The sequence below is a fragment of the Anser anser genome, assembly GCF_964211835.1.
Source record: "Anser anser genome assembly, chromosome: 2".
NCBI lineage: Eukaryota > Metazoa > Chordata > Aves > Anseriformes > Anatidae > Anser > Anser anser.
The window spans coordinates 83,550,089-83,571,381 of record NC_139721.1 but is presented as its reverse complement, the minus strand read 5'-3'; the positions used below and the strand labels follow the sequence as shown (position 1 = coordinate 83,571,381).

Genomic DNA, 21,293 nt, shown 5'->3' with positions numbered 1-21,293 from the left:
TTTGGCAGTCAGTGACGCTATTTAAACTTGAAAAATCCAGCTAGGTATAGTAGAACTTTCACAGTGTGAAATGACAATGCATTACTGACATTACAGCTCTGCTGTCACCCTTAGGCTTTCTCGTCATCCAGAATTCATAATTCATAAAACATAGTAATATAAAAGGGCAATGTGCCTGAGTGCTTGGGAAAATTACTGTCAACTTCTAGTTTATAAATTTTTAAAATTATACATTTTCTTGATTGGTTTGACTCTTACAAAAATATGAGTGTGGGTTTTTTTTTTTTTTTTTTCATTTTCCTTCCTTCCCTCTTTTAAACCCCCTACTAATCTGCAGTTGGGTTATGTCTAATAAAATTAAGGTCTCGCATACACTGTGCCATTATTGCCAGTCTCTGTGGTACTATTTCTTGGCTACTCCTGTACCTCAACCTCTGTTCTAATTATTGTCCTCTATTGTAAAGTATTCCTATTAACAAGTTTGGGTATGAAAAGTAGTTCTATTAAGACAGCAAAGTGTATTGCTAAATACATTTCTGAGAAATTAGCATTTCTCATGTGATGTACATGTTACCTAAAGCTCTTAATATAGTTATTGGTATTTGTTCTCAGAAGCATCTTGCTTCAGTAAAGAAATATAGTTCAATCTTTTATATATGCTGGATAAAAGCCAGAATAATTATGTTTTGTGGATTTTCTGCAGGCATCATCATTATTATTTATTATTTCTTCAGTCATGCCCACCATTTTGCTAAATGTGCTTTACTTATTACTGTGAGAGAAAAGGATGAAATATGTCATACATTTCATTCTAAGTTTGGCAGACATAAGATATTCCTTAAACAAAAAAGACGTTTTGCTGACACAATCAATATATTTTGCTTATTCTGATTTCAGTTCCAGTCATAATCTCATAGCTTTATAGTCAAGTTCACAAGCAGCTAGCTCTTGATAACTGATGTAGTCATGAAAGCACTAGTTTCCCTATCAGCAAGTGGGGTACCACTGTTTAGAGGATTGATCTGTATGACCTGGTAATTGAAGGGGTGGAGGGAAGGGGGATGGGAGTGGGTGTCAGATCTTAACTTTCAGAAATGGGTTGATCCCCTGTTCATAGGCCTGAACCCAAATCCTATTGATTTCCTGTAAAAAAAGTCAGATTCCCGGACTTTGATGTTATGAATGCTGTCCACAAGACTTTTAGGGTGGAGTTGGTGACAAGTAATGGCTAAACTCTTGGGTCTCTATGGTTTTACACAATCAATTTAGAATCTCATTTTGACTACTGCAGAATATGAACACCTAAAACAGCATTTTGCTCATGACCATTATGTTGACAAGTTGTGTTTCATTCTACCTGATGAAGTCAGTCTGAATTGCAAAGTGTTAGAGAAGTACTTGCAGAAGGTAGCTAAAGACATTTTTATATGGGTGATATTTCAGCACTATCAGATAGTGTTGTCCTCTAAAAATTTTTTCAAGCCTCATCCCTGTGATGGCATGAATCTCTTACACTACTTGAGCCAAAAGCATCATAGCTACAATAAGATTACAGATAAAATGTTTTAAAGAGTTCATGTTATTGCGTTGATATTCAATTAGGCCATTGTAACTCTTGGAGATCATCATTAAGCCATAAGGCTCTTCATACTGAAACAGGCAAAATTAAAACTCTTTGGTCTATGTCCAGGTTTACAAAATTTCAGTGAAGTTCTGGGCAAAACATTCATACAGAAACCTACAGTGAACTTTTTTTCTGAGCAATTCTAGCCCAAGTTCTAAGCAATTCTAAGCAATTCTGAGCAATTCTAAGCCCTATTAGTATGTTTGTCCATCTTTCTTATTTTTTGGAGATCTTTCATCTTGTCCTCCACGGGTCAAAGCAATAAAGTAGAAGTGTAGACCTCACATAGAAAGAGCAATGATGTCCTTCTCTAGAATAAAGCTCGAAATGGAATGTAGCTCCAAGAATATGGTTATGAATATGGATACTTATGTAGACAGTGCTTGAAATCCAGATGTTTGATGGACATGGTCATGTTCCACGTAGTCAATGAGAAGTAGACTCGATTTCTCTTCCAAGCTGAGTGATCTTGTGGGGCTTTTTGCAAGTTTCCTAGGTTGTCACGGGAGACAAATGCAAGAGAATAGTTTATGAACTCACAAAGGCAGGGGCTTATAAAATCAGACTCTTAGGTCATGTAAAATGATGAAAAATACATCTTCTACACATTACTTTGGAGTTTAGTTTCCCAAGTCATGGATAGCAGGATAAATTTTCAGGTAATTAGAAGTAAGTATCAAGAAGAAAATGAGATGGAAAAGTGAGTGAAATTGATAACAGAATTTAAAAAGGGAGGTTGAACTTCTGTTGAAAAGGTGTTCAGAGATATAAATGTGCAAAATTGGACTAAGAGTCACCAATGACTGTATGTCCATCTTTCCAAGAGAGAGTTACAGTATTTAATAGTACTCATATAACAAAACAAACTAAACAAAGAAATGGCATTACTGTCTTTCCCCTACTCTTTTTCTGGTTTCCATTTTCTTCACAAGGGCCATGAATATTTTCTAGAAAGATAATGTAAAAGTGCTCTTTTGAACTTCACTGGGTCTTGACTCTTATATTAATATAATTCTGTTTGTAGAACTAATAAATTACACTTTATTAGCCTTTATTTTGGGGTATATCCTGAGTGACATGTTTATTCTGCTACAATGATAGATACCATTTTAGCACAGAGATGGTGAAAACTGGGAATGTAGGTGTGTGCTTCATTATATCCCGTCATGGACAAGTTTAGGCCTTCTGTGCCAAGAAGCATTCCTGAGTCTCTCTGTAGAAAGAACCAGAGAAAGAATAGCTTCTCAAAGGATGATTTAGAGCACCTAATTTAGATCGCCTTCTGGCACACTCTCTCTATAAAGTTTCTTTTCACTGAGTATCTGAAAACGTTTGGAGACTATCCTTGTAATTTCAGGTATATGAGTTGGTTTACATAAGTCTAGATGGAGAATGGGCTGGGTGGTGTTCCCTGTTTTGACCTGTGAACGGCATTTGACCAAGAAAATTTACAATACGGTTCTTCTAGACTGCTTTTTACTTGGTATCCTGAAAGTCTTTGTCCCTAGATAAGCTTTTCACCTAACAGCTGAACTGATAGCAATTGGAGTACATTAATATACACAAGGCTACAACGGTATCCCAGATCTGGGGCTTGTATGACTTTTTTTTTAATATGACAATGCAGTTCATCAGTAAAATTAAAGATAAAATAATGAAAATCATTTTCATTTGTGATTTTTGTATCATCTCTACATAACTATAAATGGGAAAATAAAAGCTCCAGCCAAGTTCAAAATTCTAAGTTACAAGAAATTAGAAGGAAATATGTGGATAAAAAACAGAATAAATGAGAAGGTGTATTTTCTGCAAAAATACAGAGAGATTCAAAATATAACCTTTATCCAATTTGGTATCCTTCATAGATGGTACATTTCCTATCATGCCTTACAGAAGTTGCTGTATTTTTTCTGAGTTAAAGTAGGAGCCTTGTTGGAATATTGTTTTCAAGGAATGAATCACTTGATGCTTTTCTTTCAAAGCACATGTTTTTAGTCAGCTATGCTGATACCTTCAGCAGCACTTGACATATGCTCAGAGAAGATACTTGGTGACAGGGAAGTCTGGCTCTGAGTATCGGAAACAGACACAACTGCATTCTCATTTACCAAAAAATGTACCTTGCAGTTTACACTCTGCTATCTTGCAATAATTCTGTTATGACAGAAACACAACTCTCTGTAGATACTTCCTTACCCTCTGGAAATGTCAAGATCTTCATTACTTTCTTTTTCTACTGTTTTCTTCCCCCCCTTCCTTTTTTAGCATCAGAATGTAATCACAGATGCAATACTTTATGAATCTCGTAATTTATTAGATTAAAATCTGTCATCACTATGCCCAAACATCCAATTGCAGAATAAATTCTCTTTGTTATCTGTTTTTATTAGTCTCGCTATCAGGCTTTTATTTGCTATGACAGAAATTACATTATTTAAAGAAAATATTTCATACTTTCAAAAGGTGTATAAAAGAGCTACACAGAATGATGTAAAGTATGTTCTCAGAAGATCAGAAAGGGTCAGTCAGTGTTGATAGAAATTTATGGTGATGCTAAAACTTTTCTATCTAATGTTAATATGGACCTCTCTGACTAACATAAAGCATTGAGTAGGAAAAAAGGTCATCTGTTATTTCTTAGCTAATGCAAGAATCGTAGTATCACTGCTGGCTTGTTGTAAGAAGAGATTGTATAGTTTATTATGATTATACAATTAATGCTTTCTACGAAGGGTACTTTGAGATATAGAAATTAGGAACCAAATTGTATTGTGAGATGGCTTTCAATAGGTAGAACTGTAAATAAAGAACAAGTGACTGATTCTATTAGGTATGTTAACCATATTGATCTGTATTATCTACCTATATTGATTCTTGAATGCAATGACTTTCCTGGTGCAGACTCCAAATATGGGAGAAACTGGTGAACAATCTAGACTTCAGGACAACATCCAAGAGAGAAAAATAATTTCTGAGCAGCGGTCTCTCAGTGATATAGAGAGAAAGACATGAAAAGATGAACCTATCCAGCTAGAAGAATGGCCTGCATCAGAAATAGTGTGGCCAGCAAGACTAGGGAAGTGGTTGTCCCTGTGTACTTGGCACTGCTGAGACCACACCTCAGTGTGGGCCCCTCACTGCAAGAAGGACATTGAGTTGCTTGAGTGTGTGCAGAGAAGAGCAATGAAGCTGCTGAAGGGACTGGACAACAAGACATATGAGGAGTGGCTGAAGGAACTGGGGCTGTTTAGTCTGGAGAAAAGGAGGCTGAGGGGAGACCACCTTGCTCTCTACAACTGCCTGAAAGGAGGTTGCAGCAAGGAGTATCAGTCGCTTTTCTCAGGTGGCAAGTGATAGGATGTGAGGAAACGGCCTCAAGTTGTTCCAGGGAGGTTTTAGATTGAGTATTGGAAAGAATTTCTTCATAGAGAGAGCGGTTAGGCATTGGAACAGGCTGCCCAGTGAGGCGGTGGAATCATTATCCCTGGAGGTATTTAAGAGACGTGTGAATGCAGTGCTTAGGGATGTGGTTTAGTGGTGGACTTGTAGTGTTAGGTGATGGTTGGACTTGATTATCTTAAGGGTCTTTTCCAACCTAAATGACTCTATGGTTCTGTGATTCTGTTTGTATCAGCTGCAGCTTTGGCAGCCTTTGTGGTAATCTACTCTATTCAGGAAAATAATAAAAAATGTCCACCTCAAAATGCACTCAAAAATTCACCTTCAATGCTAAATGTTTTGGCAGTTGAGAACCCTGAGCAGTTACCAGCCACCAGACTGAAATCCATGGAGGCTGGGAGCAGGTGAGTATCAGAGCACTGTCCTTTGATACAGAGCTCAAGCCTAAGCTACTCCATTGGAGTCACATCTGTTGTTTTTGTGCAATAGGCACCATGATCTGTGTTTTCTTAAAGTTTCTGTATGAAGTTCATCTCAAAGGAAAACAAACTTACAGGAGGTCTTAGGAATTACATGAAAAATACAAAGGGCTTGAGAAAGCTTCCCCCCCCCCCCTCCCCCCCCGCCTCCACACACACACTGCAGCTTTGAGGTCTTTTCATTAAAATGCTGTAGCCTAACCCAAAGTCGGTGATGCTTTTATTGTAAGCACACTTTTCCACAGTACCTTTTTGGGAATGGTTCCTTAATTAGCAGAAAGGAAAACAAGGCTGGGTTTGTAAGAAGACACAAAGGAAAACAAGGCTGGGTTTGTAAGAAGACACATAGTAAATCAGTGCTCCTTTGAATTGGTAGGTGCTTTTTTTTTTTTTTTTTTTTTTTTTTTACTTTTTCTCTTTTGTTTTATCTGAAGAAGTAAGATTTTTTTTCTGGGAGTGGTATAAGATTGATATAATTGGTGCTAATCTAGAGTAGGCTAGAAATCTTGAGTGTGAAGAAATGCATAACTGAGTAGCAATAACAGTTGTGGTAGCTTATTAAAAATACTAGGGTACAGTGTTTTTGCTTTTCTTCTTATTGATAATAGTCTCTGTTACTACTTTTACTTACTATCTTTGTATGAAGTACCTTTGAGAGCCTTCCTATGTTGAATGTGTTTATAGATTTGACATTTATGAGAAGTTCCATAAAAATCACTGTTACTTTTGCCGTTGTTAACCAAAAGGAGACACTAGTTCTGAAAATAATGTCAGGAGCTGCCTGTTGGGAAATAATCTTAAATTATGATAATTTCTCTGTATAGAAACTGAGATGAAAGTGACTGTCCTGCTACACAATCTTATATTCTGTCACTGAAAATATTCTTTGTGATCCACAAGGCATAATTAATAAGTATTTTGCCACTAGACATGACCAACATACTAAATGTAAGTTTGTAATTCCATTGCTAGCCAATCCTTGCTGATGTTTTCAATAGATCCCTGCAGTGTTTTAGTGTCATAACCAGAAGGTACAACTGGTGTAACATGAAGCACTTAAAATACCTCTTTTATTGCATTTTAGGATCAGGAGGGGATGTTTGTGAACTCTGTTGTAGATCTGCTTATCCTACGACCCTTACCAAGTGGTAGAACTGGAAAAGATGACTGAGTTTTCCTGCACAGGGATTGCGTTTCTTTACATTACTTTGCTGGCTATTGATCTGTGTGTTCCCTAAGCCTTATGGCTACTGCATCGTACATGCCTACAGTGTCGAATTAATTCCAGCAATGTAACTGGTTACCTGGACAAATAACTGTGATGTATTTTCCCTTATGAAAGCCTACGTGTTTGTCTATTAAGGCAAAAAACACAGTTCTTTGTGAAACACAGAACTTAGTGAAGTTATTGTCTTAATTATCAGCTTTCAGAGCTCTTTTCATTTCTAGAACTGTCTGCCAGAATATATAATATAATGTAGTAATGGTTTCTGTAGTTTATCAGGATTAATTGGCCTATTGACAATGAGCTCATTTCTGTTTACTGCAGAAATGAAACAATTCACCCACAAGCATTCATAGAAGTGACTTGCTTAGTTATGATTATAGCTTCCCCTCCCCCCCAGAATATCTCCACTGATTTCAGTGTTGTTACCTCAGGAATTTTGCCTGTATATTCAGTCCACCTGTCTGAAGTCTGTATAGAATTTGTAATTTTGTTTATATTTTGAAAGTGCCTGAGAGCAATAAATACTGAAACTCTGATATTCATGTGTGTGTTTGTGCCACAGAGTAAGGAAAAAAAAAAAGTTGTCTTTTAATCAATAGGAAATGCGTGGCTTTTTATTTTCTTTTTTCTCTCTCTCTCTAATCCTTATTACTGTCACAGAATTTACTAACTAGTGATTTGAAAATTGTGTTGCTCTGCCTCCCAAATATTCTTTGCATTCATCTTTTCCTGAGAAAAAAATAAATCCAGAGATTCTCTGGAAGGAGAACTTCCTCATAGCCTTCAGAAGACTCCTTTGCTCCTCTGGATATCAGAGTATTCTGCAAGTCTCTGTTTCCACTTAAAACAATAGCTGCCTCTCTGGGGATCAAGGGGAAAAGCAAAATAAAATTTAGAAAACATACTGTTCTGTATCTTGGCAAGGAACTTACCTAATCCAAATGTGATTTTTGGTCTGCTTATTATTAGTTCCAACACACTTATTTTTCTCTCTAAATACAAAAACCCAGCATAATTTAGGACCCCGATGTATTCTGAAATACGTGAAATATTTTTTTCCAAATGCCTACAGGTTTCAGTTCTGCAGCTCTCCATCTGTTAGGTGAATGTTTGGGTTGCTGTTTTTATTATTTTTATTTATTTTTCAAAGACGGCCCCAGCAGCTGTGCTCTCAGAAAGACCTAAACTCTCACCAAGTTCACTGTGAAACATTAAGAATTCCACAACAACTGGTATTAGCTTTATTTTATTATAATAGTTGTCTTACTTTTTGCATTGGGATTATTATTATTATTATTATTATTTATTGGGCTTTGAAAGGTGCTCAGTTCTTCCAATTAACCACTGGAGTTAACTGAGGCAAGAAGAAAGATCTGGGAATGCTCAGCCTGGAGAAGAGGAGTCTCGGGGCATTGCATGAATGCCCACAAATACCTGAAGGGAAGGTACAAAGAAGGCAGGGTCAGGCTCTTCTCAGTTGTGCCCAGTGACTGGGCAAGAGGCAATGGCACACTGGCACACAGGAGGTGCTGCCTGAACATCAGGAAACTTTTTCTGTGTGCAAGTGACAGAGCACTGGCACAGGATGCCAGAGAGATGGTGGAGTCTCCATCCCTGAATGCTTTCAAAACCCAAAGGGACATGGTCTTCGGCAACTGGCTGTAGGTGACCCTGCGTGAGCAGGGTGGGTTAGACCAGATGGCCACCGGAGGTCCCTGCCAATCTCGGCCATTCTGTGATTTCATCATTCTGTGAAATGTGCCTACGGTAGTCAGACAAATGGCATCGCTTCTGTTTGAGAAATTGTTGAATTTAATAGGAAAAAGGTATGTTTTTTGTTTGTTTGTTTTAATCTTAGACTTCTGGATTGCTTCAACTGCTTAGAAATAGGGTGGTGGTTTTTTTTTGTTGTTTGTTTGTTTTTGTGGTTTTGGTTTTACTTACTTTCTAAGGACATGCTGTTGAAGACCTGCTACTCTTAACAAGATGGCAACAGATTGTAAGAGAGAAAATACTAAAAAAATGCACCCCCTTATTGCCCCCACCTTAAAAAAATTCCACAGCCAAAACCATAACAATTCTGGTTTCAGAGGTAAGAATTTATTCTATGAAAGTCCATGCAAACTGTTCTACCTGACCTGTAATCTATGTGGTGGACTACTCTTTAGAAAACTGGAGCCTGAAATCACAATGCTATTTTGTGCATGCATCTCAAGGGCCATCTGAAGATGGCCAAGAGAAGCACGTTTGTAGCTTCTACCTGAAATTGCACTGCTAGTATCTAGCACTATTTTAAACTGTAGTTTACTCTGGAAATCTGTAAAGCATATTAAGTTACCAAACCCTACACAGTATAGGAGTGAGTGGATTCAAACCATCGAGTGCAGCCTGAAAATCCATTATCTGGCTAATACTTCAGAACAAGCATAGTCAGGATCTGTTGAATCTATATGGGTTAAATAGATAACATGAATTTTCTTCCTTGTCAGGCCCCTTGACTTCATCTATTTTCTGCTCCCTGGTGCTCTGCTCACAGAAGAAATAGGAATTCCTGAGCCCACTTATAATACATAGAAAAATGATGGAGGAGAGGGAGCTATGTCAGACCTGCCAGCAAGAAGTAAATAAATAAATAAATAAAAATAGGGCTGCCTTGTATGTACACTTAAAATATTGTGTTACTTAAAAATAATGCCACTTGAAAAGCCTGCCTATTACTGTTTTACTGGCTGCTAACTTCACTTTGGCAAACCTTACAGCAAATAGTCACATAGTTCCATAACCTTCAGACTTCCTAGGCATAACAGAAGTTATCCCATAACCTACAGTGGAAACTGTTGTTTGAAGAACCAGCTGTACCACTCCCTCCAATATATTCTCTTTCTAAGTGAATTTTAATCGCTATGGGTTGATTTGCAGTGGGTGAGGCAGGCTTATGAGGTGATTAGTATGCCCAAACTCATTTTGAAAGGAGTTGCGCTCTCTTTTTTATCTGTCTGAAACCTTTACTTTGTAGGAGAAAAGGGTAAGTGAAAATGACTTTTTTTTTTTTTTTTTAGATTATTCAAGCACAGATTGTCTGTTTGTACTTTTTTTTTTTAATGCTAAATTTCTGGCTGATTACTGTGCAAGGTTGCTGAGACGGAAGAGCTACAGAGGCAGATAAATTCTTTGCTTAATTAAAATCACAGCTAATCTCTTTGGGGAGTTGTTTTTCAAAATGTTCTAATGGTCAGCTCAAGTTTGTGGAAAGCGATACAGTGTGAGAAGTAGCAAAGCATCTTGAGAGGATAAGACTAATGACTTCTTATTTTTCCCTGACAGTGAAATAGGTGGGTATCTGAGGTGTCCCATACTCTTACAGATGAAGAGTACACCTTGCCTAACTGGAGAGTTGAGGCAATGCCAGTGGCATATCACAAGATATTTCTGGTGTTCAGCAAGTTTCAGATTAACAGTGTGAATGCTTATGTCTGTGGGGAAGACTAGGCTGAATGCAGTTACAGTGTCTCACACTTCACGAACCTTTTAACTTAAGAATGTTGCTACAGTGCTGGCAGTATCTGAACAATGCCATCAGCACTTTATCTGTTCTTATGCGCCAGTGTTAAAATCTTGTTACAGTCTATCATCTGGTGCTGCGTGTACTCTGAAAATATTACCAAAACACTTGAGTAAGAAGGAAGTCAGCTCAAGGAGTATTGATTCTTGAGAGAAGGCAAGCAGCTTGTGTGGCAATTAAGTGATTTCAGTGGTTCGAGTCTGAACCGTGATTCAACATACTGAAAAGTTGGGAGCATTTATAAAGCTTTCTTGATTTGGGTGGTGTTGCTGGTATATACCACTGGGACACCAGCAATCTGGGAAGTGTCCCACAGAAGCAGCATGCTCAAAAAGATTGGAGAGAAAGAGAAATGGATGTGCAATAAAGCAAATGCCATAGAATCATGGAATCACAGAATGGTTTGGATTGGAAACCTTCCACCTTTCACCACACCAAATGAAGTTCAATTGTAGAATGGTTTGGGTTTGGGTTTGACCTTAAAGATCATCTAATTCCAGCCCCCCTGCCTGAGGGGCTTTCCTGTAGGCCTTCTTTAGGTACTGGAAGGCCGCTATAAGGTCTCCCTGGAGACTTCTCTTCTCCATGCTGATGAACACTCCCAACTCCCTCAGCCTGTCTTTGTAGGAGAGGTGCTCCAGCCCTCTGACCATCTTTGTGGTCCTCCTTTGGACTCACTGTAATAAGTCCAAGTCCTTCTTGTGCTGGGGCCTCCAGAGCTGAACGTAGGGCTTCAGGTGGGGTCTCACGAGAGCAGAGCAGAGGTGAAGAGTCCCCTCCCTCACACTGCTGGCCACGCTGCTTTTGGTACAGCCCAGGATATGGTTGGCTTCTTGGGCTGCAAGCGCACGCTGCTGGCTCGTGTTGAGCTTCTTGTCAACCAACACCCCCAGGTCCTACTGCTCAGGGCTGCTCTCAATCCATTCTCCATCCAGCTTGTATTTGTACTTGGGATTGCCTTTTGGGATGTCCTTTTAGTTTCAATCATTCTTAAAATCAAACAGAAGTCTTGAATTAAATTAAGTTTCTCAAAATATTGAGGAAAAATTTTCTTTGACAAGATCTTAAGTGCTGAGTAGATGTGTTACTTTAACTGAATGCCAGCCAGTAGATGTTCTGTATTTTTCTGGCAGATCTTGATGATTCTGTAGGACTGGACACTGTATTTTTAGCTATGATGAAAAGAAGAGTGAGCGGCAATTTCCTGACCCTCATCAGATTCCTTCTTCAGTTGTTTTGGAAGACTGATTAATTTCAAAGCATTCAAATGAAAGCAGGATAACATTTTAAAGTTAATCAAGACCTGCTTTTCTGCAGCTGTGAAAGCCAACAAATATCTGTTCAGTAGAGTTGTAAGTAAAGGTGGTACATAATCAAATGAAGCTAGCAACTGTATGTATGTCTTCTTCCAGGTCTCTCAGTTTACCTCTCTTTTAATGCGGAGGTTTTCCTTCTTTCTCCACACAGACACAGGCATATACACCAGGACTGTATCATATCTAACTTCTCCATACAGAACAGGTGAAATCTGCAGAAACATCCTTAATCATCTCTTCTTTCTTCCCAGTTTCCCCTCTGACTCACTCATGAAAGCTTCTCTCTCTGTTGTCTGTTCAGTTTGGAGTTTTTTGAGAGGAGCCAGAGCACAGCCAGTCTTCGGTAACCTGAGTGCAGTAAGTGTAAAAGTGATGCTTTTAAAAGCACAGACTGCAGAGGATGAGGATTTGGAAACATAACTTCCAATCACAGTTGGTGAAGCGTCTGTTTTTAAATCACATCAGCATATTTAATTTCTTTACTAGTGGTAGTTCACTAGTGCTGTGTGAAAGTTCCTTTATGAGAGGACTGAATCTCAGTATTTAAAGATGTCTCAGTCAGAGACACTCAGAAACAAGAACTGTATCAAGGGATTTCTGTAGTTAATGAACAGCTAGTACCAAAAAGTCAAAGTGCAAATTAGTGGCAGGATTATTTTCAATAATCAATGGGTTTAGGGGCTGGCATCTCCAGCAGTGTGTTAGGACAGACCTTGCTGTACAATAGAATAACTAAGCAGTAGTAAAGCTTCAGGTGCAAATGCCTGGAGTTTTGTATCTTCTACTTGCATGAATCCTATACAGTGGAATGTCTTAAGGAGCTGACAGTGCCTTATTTAAGTAAATTTTCCATCAACAGAGAGAGGATTTTATTTTTTTTTATTTTTTTATTTTTAACTCAGCCTCCACAATGACAATTAAATAAATGATCTACTTTATTTCACAAATTAACTAATGTGGCAACAGCTTCCATGAATTGCTAGATGCTGCAGCATGTGCAGATCAGTGCTGGATTCAGAGTCCAATAACACTTGCCTCCCACTCCGAGCTGAGATAGCTGCACTACTAAACATGTTTGCTGTTGTACCTGCAATGCATAGTTCTTCCAGGCTTTCAGTGGGGTACCGACTTGATATAAAATCCTTCGCATTCGGTGTATGCCAGCCCTCATTTCAGCAAAGTAGAACAACCACAATAGAAAAGGCTCGGTGTCACTCCATAACTTAAATTAACTGGCAACTTAACTAGGATGTGGGACATGTGGCTTGATGTGGCCGGTCTGTCTGATTCACTGCAAAAAGGTAACATAGGATTTTCTGAAGTCCAGATAAATACTGTTCTACTTGTTTAGCAAGCTGACTTTTTTTTTTTTTAAGCTCAGAAGTGTCTGCTTTATTTGAAATTTTCCTTTGTCCTTTTGCATTTGTGAAAATTCACAAGTAGATTTTTTTCCGTGCCTTCTCCTTACACAATTCTTTTATAAAAAGTTAAGCTAGAGCAAAAACATATTTTGTCATAAACACTCAGTTTAATACTTCTGAAAAGAACCTGAGTTGGGCAAAATACTCACTCTGAAGCCTATGAGCTGTTAGTATATAGCAATGATCGTGGGAGGCAAGAAATGGGAGCAGAAATACTGGTTGTCCCATCATAGAATGTTTTAGTTAACTCTTCAGTAAGTCTACAAGTCACTCCTTGATAAAGTTACTAGTTATATATTTGCTTAATAACCAGAATTTGTGTAGAGTTCCAGCAGAATGTAAAAAGGAGCTTTCATAATATTTTCTAGACAATCTTTCCTTGTTTGGCAAGACAATGTTAACAATACCCTTCTTGTAAAAGGATTAGGTGGTTTAACTTAGTGACAGAAAATCCAATTCCAACTCAAAAAACCTAGATACAAATATCTAAATTAAGCTTATAAATTTAGGAAAACCAGCACTCTGCTTAGTTTTAGCAAAATCAGACATGTCACTGTTTCTCCCTGTAGTTTGTCAGTGAGGAGAGCTGATGGAATCTGAAAACAGTCCAAAGAACATACAGGCTGGAAAATGTTTTCTAACGACAAACTTTTGGCATCCGAGTCCAATTCTTTCTGAGCTCTTTTTCATTGGATCTATGTTTCCATCTCCCATCTGCAGATGAGGCCTGAGCACTCATCTGCAATCCAGAATGTTTTGCTGAGAGCAGGTACCTAAAAAGCCAAAGGGAATTGATGGAAAATAGAAGAAAATTGCTACCCCTGCTTCTTTCTGCTCTGTCTTCAGCATAAATTTACCATCCTTTCAAATGTCTAGAGTGCAATTTATTGGACTATTGTAATTTCTGTATGGTAGATCTCTACAGTATGAGCTAGTCACTATAAAGTTTCTTCGTAGTTACTGGAATTGCTATCAGTGGAGTTTAGGACGTGATTCTTGACATCCAAAAGCAGGAAATTAAACAAATTAAGCCCTAAAAAAATATTTATTTTGCTCCACTGTCAAGGAAAGGAAACTAAACTCTTACCTCAGATGTGGATGTCTACAACACTGGCATTAACATTTAGTGAAATGAATACCACCCCTCAAGGCCATGAAGATGATCAAGAAGTTTAGGAAATCTTGCAGTCAGTGAAACACCTGAAGAGGCCTGGGTTTGGCCAAAGCTCTTTGCCTGGTACTTAGCTTAACCAGTGATTACTCAATGTGTGAGCAACTTACTTGAAAAGAGGAAGTTTGCAAAAATATTCCCTGGGTTTTCACCCTCAAGTGGGTGGTAAAAACAAGCAGACAGTAAACATTCAAGAATCCTAAAACCTGGCTTTACTCCTTCTTTTCCAGTAATGAATTTAGTCACATACTTCTTTTCCAAAATTATTCACTAGCTTTTTACACCCAAAACCTTAATTTATAAGGCATATTTCCCTATGTTAGATAAACCTAAATGTTAAATTCCTACTTCTGTTTTCAACATGGTGGTGTTTTTAAGCTTCTCTCACGTAAGTAAAATAGATGCATTTATATGCCATATGTCTTCTTTCCCATTAAGTTATAAATGTGGTATGACCAAAGTAGAAATAGGAAATGACTTAAGTCCTAACATGTGCTACCTAAATAATTTTAAATGTTGTACAGCCACAAGGAATTGTTTGACTCAGTGTTGCAAGACCTCAGTGCCAGATTTTGTTTGCAGTGTGGGGAAGTTAGGGAGCTATGCCAGAACTCAGTTGTGTTGTATTTGCTAAAACGACTTCATCAGTCTGTGTATCTCCTCCACAAAATCCTCAGATTGCAGCTCTGGTGCTTATGTCATGTCTGATTATTTATTTTGTAAGTAAACAAAGAAGAAGAAAGGCATGTCACTAATAGAAGGCTTAATGTTCACCTCTAAGAAAGAGTGTGGCTCCAAGCACTGACAAGGCTCCACGTGACCCTTCAACTTCTGCCTTTATTCCTGGTTCACAGAAGACCAACAGTGATCAAAAGGTGTTTCTGTCCGGTGTCAACGTGATGACTGGACTTGTACATGTCAGGATATTTTGCAGTCGCTGACATCAGGGTCAAACTTCACAAAGTCACCTGAATAGTCTAAAGATGGGGGAGACATAAGGCTGTTCTACTGTTGCTTTTTTTGAGTGGAAGGAGGGTTTGTTGAGGAAAACACAGCTGTTTAGACAATGAATTCAATGCTTCCTGCCAGAGTCAGTACATCATATGAAGAAAGTAATGAATGCTAAGTAAATGCTGTTGAAGGATTTGATAATCTCAGCAAATCCAACCAGTAGAGACTTTTTGCCACCATGTAAAGTATAGTGTTAACTGTTATTTGTAACAGTATTCATCTCTTTACTGATACATGTGTGATTCATTGGTTTCTACGTGACTGAGTATTACACGCTAGGGGCAGCTGAGTAAGCACGGAAGAGATGGACTCTGAAATCCCATTTACGATTACAGCCCTTTGGCAGTGTGATGTTTTAGTGAAGAGACTGAAAATATGAAACTGCATGCAGATACGTTACGCTGAATGTATATGCTTGACTTTTATGGCCTTGTCCTGTAAGACCTTCACAGTACTTCACTTCATCAGGATGATTAAGGAAGAAAAAAAAAAAAAAACAACCCATACACACACACACACACACACACACATTTACCATAAAATTCTTAATGAGATATAAATAATCTCAGCTCAAGATACTATAAAGGACTACTTAGCATTTTGCTTATGATTTTACATAATTCATCTAAATATAGTTAATTGCAGAGCAGATTTATTTTTGTTGTGTGTGACATTTTCAGACAGTAGCTTGATCACTTTGTTTCATAATGATATCCCACATATCTATTTTGGTGTATCTGTAGAACTTGAAGCAAGTACCTTTTCTATTCTTACATTTCAAAGCTTCTGGTATCTCTTCTATTTATGGCTATGTGATGATAGTGCATGTGTATGTATGTATATATAGAGAGAATATATGTATATGTATAACATGATTGGGTCAGTACTCATGTCAAACTATATTTGAGGGCTAATAATGTCAGTATTAAGGGGGGCTGATCTTTCAGTTTTGCAAGCAGTCTTTTTCTAGCCTCATTCTCTTATGGCTTTCCATTCAAATCTGAAGTCACTGAAGCATATGAGCGTGTGCTTAAATATAATTGTGCATCTAAGTCCATTCTTACTGATCAAATCCCTTAAGGCGATACTCAAAGTTAACCAGTTATGTTACTGAATTGACCCCCTTTGCAGCAGATTATGAGAAATTTGTACTTCCTGAGAGTCCCTCTCCTAGAGACAGATCCACTTAGTAAGAAGAAATGCTCTGATTGAAAGGAGAGAGTCAGGGTGTGTCACTGTAACTTATTTTTAAGGCCAAAAGAAACCACTGTGATTATTTTCCTCCTGCTTGAGTTTTTGTTGAACATTTATTGGATAAAATTCAAAAGAGAACATCTATATAACTTGTTGCAGAACTGAATCAAAGGGCATATTCAGTTAATACAAAAAATAATGGATGCTGGGTGTTTTTTGGGAGATCATCCTGTGAATTGGTGTTACTCAGGGGACATACTAAAGTATATTATATCTTTGTTTAGTGAGGAGGTATATCTCTTAATTTATTACCTTCAAATATCAATATTAAAGTTCTTCAGTGTGATTTCTTAAAAGTATGAGGTGTGTGTAATAATGCCATCATTCACATCTCCATTTTTTCATTCCAGATGAACCATTTGAGCCCACTAACTGATTTCAAGCAAATTTGGAAGAAAGCTGCAAGTCACAAAAATGTCATTTTCACAGATACTTTGACAATAAGCATCTAAAGCAAAGAGAGACTCAGTTAATGTCCCACTGGCAGAAATCCTGGAGGACTCTGGTTCTTACTAGTCATCAGGACATCTATAGAGGGGTTCAGCAATTAGGCAGCAATTACCTCCAGTAATTTCTGCCATTCTTGAAATGTATTTCTTCGTGGCACCAGTGCTTTTTCTGCTGCGTGTCTGGGACTCTTACAAAATAAACTATTTCAAATTGACTTCAAAATTACAGATGGAGTGTTGGACCATACCATACAAAGTGCCAAGCCCATCACTCCTATTAACCGTTCCTTGTTGAACCCCATCTCTCATTTATTCTCACATTATGGTCTCTACTCTGAGGGAACCATCTTTCTATCACAGGCATAGTAAGCATAGAATCATAGAATATCCCGAGTTGGAAGGGACCCATAAGGATCATCAAGTCCAACTCCTGGCACCGCACAGGTCTGCCCAAAAGTTTACACCATGTGACGAAGTGCACAGTCCAATCTCTTCTTAAATTCAGACAGGCTTGGTGCAGTGACTACTTCACTGAGGAGCCTGCTCCAGTGTGCGACCCCCCTCTTGGTGAAGAACCTCTTCCTGATGTCCACCCTAAACCTCCTCTGCCTCAGCTTGACACCATTCCCGCAGGTCCTATCACTGGTGATTAAGGAGAATAGGTCACCTGCCTCTCCACTCCTCCCTCGCAAGGAAGCTGTAGACTGCGATGAGATTTCCCCCTCAGCCTCCTCTTCTCCAGGCTGAACAGGCCAAGTGACCTCAGCCACTCCTCATATGTCTTCCCCTCTAGGCCCTTCACCATCTTCGTCGCCCTCCTCTGGACACTCTCCAACAGTTTAATGTCCTTTTTGTACTGTGGTGCCCAGAACTGCACACAGTAGGTGTGGCCGCACCAGCGCAGAGTAGAGCGGGACAATCATTTCCCTCAACAGACTAGCAATGCCGTGCTTGATGCATCCCAGGATACGGTTGGCCTTCCTGGCTGCCAGGGCACACTGCTGGCTCATATTCAACTTGCTGTCAACCACAACGCCCAGATCCCTCTCTGTGGGGCTGCTCTCCAGTGTCTCATCGCCCAGTCTGTATGTATAGCCAGGGTTGCCCTGTCCCAGGTGCAGGACCCGGCACTTGCCTTTGTTAAACTTCATGTGGTTGGTGATCTCCCAGCTCTCCAACCTATCCAGATCTCTCTGCAAGGCCTTTCCACCCTCATCCGAGTCCACAACTCCTCCAAGTTTGGTGTCGTCGGCAAATTTGCTCAGAACACCTTCTAGTCCTACATCCAAATCATTTATAAAAACATTGAAGAGGACTGGCCCTAAAATGGAGCCTTGAGGGACCCCACTAGTGACCATCCGCCATCCTGATGTGGCCCCATTTACCACAACCCTTTGAGCCCTGCCCGCAGCCAATTGCTCACCCATCGTATGATGGTTTTGTTTAGCTGTATGCTGGACATTTTGTCCAATAGGATGCTATGGGAAACCATGTGAAAAGCTTTGCTGAAATCCAAAAAGATCACATCAGCTGGTTTCCCTTGGTCGACTAGATGGGTGATTTTATCATAAAAAGAAATCAAATTTGTTAGGCAGGACCTACCCCTCATGAACCCATGTTGGCTGGGACCAATGGCTGCATTGTCCCCCATGTGCGCTTCAATAACTTCAAGGATCATCCTCTCCATAATTTTACCAGGCACTGACGTGAGACGGACAGGCCTGTAATTGCTAGGGTCTTCTTTCTTACCCTTCTTGAAAATTGGCACATTTGCCAGCTTCCAGTCTACTGGGACCTCTCCAGATTCCCAAGATCGTTGAAAAATAATTGAGAGAGGTCCCGTGATGACGTCAGCCAGCTCTTTAAGCACCCTGGGATGAATTCTATCCGGACCCATGGACTTGTATGGATCCAGGTGGAGCAGCAAATCCCGCACATGTTCAGGGTTGGTTGGGAGTTTATCATTCCCACCATCACGGTTCTCCAGCTCAGGGCACCCTGGGTCCCGAAGCCCATCATCAGTGTTGAAGACAGAGGCGAAGGAAGGCGTTAAACGTCTCTGCTTTGCCTGTGTCATTGTCTGTGAGGAGACCCTCCCCATCTAGTAGTGGACCTATGTTTTCTTTGGTTCTCCTTTTTCTGTTCACATATCTGAAAAATCCTTTTTTTATTGTCTCCCACAGACATGGCCAGCTTCAACTCTAGTTGGGCTTTGGCCACACGAATTTTCTCCCTACATACACGAACAGCATTCCTGTACTCCTTCCTTGTCGCAAGACCCTCCTTCCAGCAGCCATACACTTTCTTTTTTCGCCTAAGCTCCAGCAGAAGTTCCCTGGTCAGCCAGGCCGGCCTTCTGCCCTGCTTGCCTGACTTCCGATATTTTGGAATCGCCTGATCTTGTGCTTCTAGGAGGCAGTGCTTAAAGATTGACCAGCACTGATGGACGCCAATGCCTTCAAAAGCAGTTTCCCAGGGGACCTTGCTGACTAGTTCCCTGAGCAGCCTGAAGTCTGCTTTTCCCATATCGAGGGCTGAAGTTTTGGTGACAGTTTTCCTCCTGTCACCATATATTTTAAACTCAACCACTTCATAGTCACTATGGCCGAGATGGCCGCCAATTGCCACGTCTCCCACAGGACCCTCTCTGTTCTCCAGCAACAGATCTAGGAGGGCACCTTTCCTAGTTGGCTCTCTTAGCACCTGCACCAAGAAGTTATCATCTAGGTGCTTTATGAACCTCCTGGACTTGCTCGTGTCAGCCGTGTGGTGATCCCAGTTGACGTCTGGCATGAATCTATATCTCCTCTAGACACTTCTTCAATACAGAAAGCATAAATCATTTTTGGGTGGCTATAAGTGCACAGCTATTAGTCTAAAAACAGAAACCTATTAGAGCTTCATTAAAAATTTCAAGTCAAATATTCTATTGGAAGGGTACGCTATAATAAAATCATGTTAATTCCCTTTCTATGGCATCATTGCTCTCAAAGGTTATGTCTGCTGTCTTGTTCATGCCGGTTCTGCTCTGTTATGTGATTATAAAAATAATGTGGTTTTGGTCAATGACTGTGCAGTGTGAAAAATTAGAAATGCATCTGAGAGCAGTGACAAGAATCAAACAGAAATCTTTCTTGCTCCTATGATCTACAGTTTATACTACGTATAAATGTATAAAAACAGCACACAGCAATTACGACAAAAGACACTAATTTGGTAGTGAGAACTTTGACTCCTAAGGATTAGGGAAGGAGAAATGGGCAGAGGGTGGGGGGACAACAGTTCCAGAACTACAGTTCCAGTCAAACTAAAATGTCTCATTTTTCCCCACAGGGAATGTCAGCCAAGCCATCCTTATGCTATTTTCATCTTCCTTCTTACATGCCCTATATGTTTCACTGGGCAAGAGTTGCCATGTGTTATGGCTTGTTTGGCGGTGTCCCTGTGCTGACTGGCCAGCTGGCAGCCAATTCACAGAACGACTTTCCAAAGTGTCCGGGCTCATGCACTGGAGTCTACTTGCCTTCTCCAGCCTGCAAAGTTAATTTAGGCCTCTCCTTTTCACTCTGCTGCCAGTTTTCATAAACAGGGTAGGGACTTCGTGGTCTGAGATTCCTAGTCTGTCAAATTTTGTCTGGATTCACCAACAGGTTCAAAAGTAGCTGTCATCTGTGATAGATGAAGACAGGGCACAATCACCCAAGTTCTGTTTCCCCTGGAAACTGATCTTTGAAAAAGAACAGGTTACCCCTATTTGGTGTTTCGCTTTTTTAAACTAAATATATTTGCCAGTGCTATGATGCAATAAATATGAACAATCATGCAACCTTTAAAGTCACACATGGTTAAATTGTTCTTGCAAGGAACAGTGTGATGTTAAAGTCAAACAATGTATAGGAGTGGTCGCTGAATTTTCCAAACTGTAAATGAAACCCTTTTTAGCACTGAGGAATAATATATAACTGCATCTAAATGTGCTCCCTTTTATGTCAATAGGATATTTATCCTTTGTTTTAAATAGAGACAAAGTCTCAAATGCAGTAATTATGGAGCAGTAATTTATTTATTATTAATTATTGTTACTTACCAGTAGTTAAGATGGAATTCTGTCAGAGAACAAAAACTCATCTATCATGACATTTCTTAAAATAATATATTTTTTCATATTTTATACTTAAAATAACATGGCATACCTTTGCATCAACGTCAAGTACAACTTAACAAGTAATACTTCACTGTTAAGCAGTTGCATATCTTCTAAAAGACTGTCATTATTTGGCAGTGGGGTAAAAGCATATGTACCTTAAAGCCTAAGTAGCTGGATGGAATAGGACAACCTGTGAGTACATTGGCCCGTTCAACTTTTTATGAATTTTGTG

General features: G+C 39.3%; 1 protein-coding gene across 2 annotated transcripts in view; it reads left to right on the top strand.

The window, feature by feature from the left end:
• LOC310895032 (uncharacterized protein) overlaps window positions 1-21,293 on the top strand; it is a 287,235-nt gene that overhangs the window by 25,990 nt on the left and 239,952 nt on the right. The gene's annotated exons all lie outside the window — the stretch shown is intronic.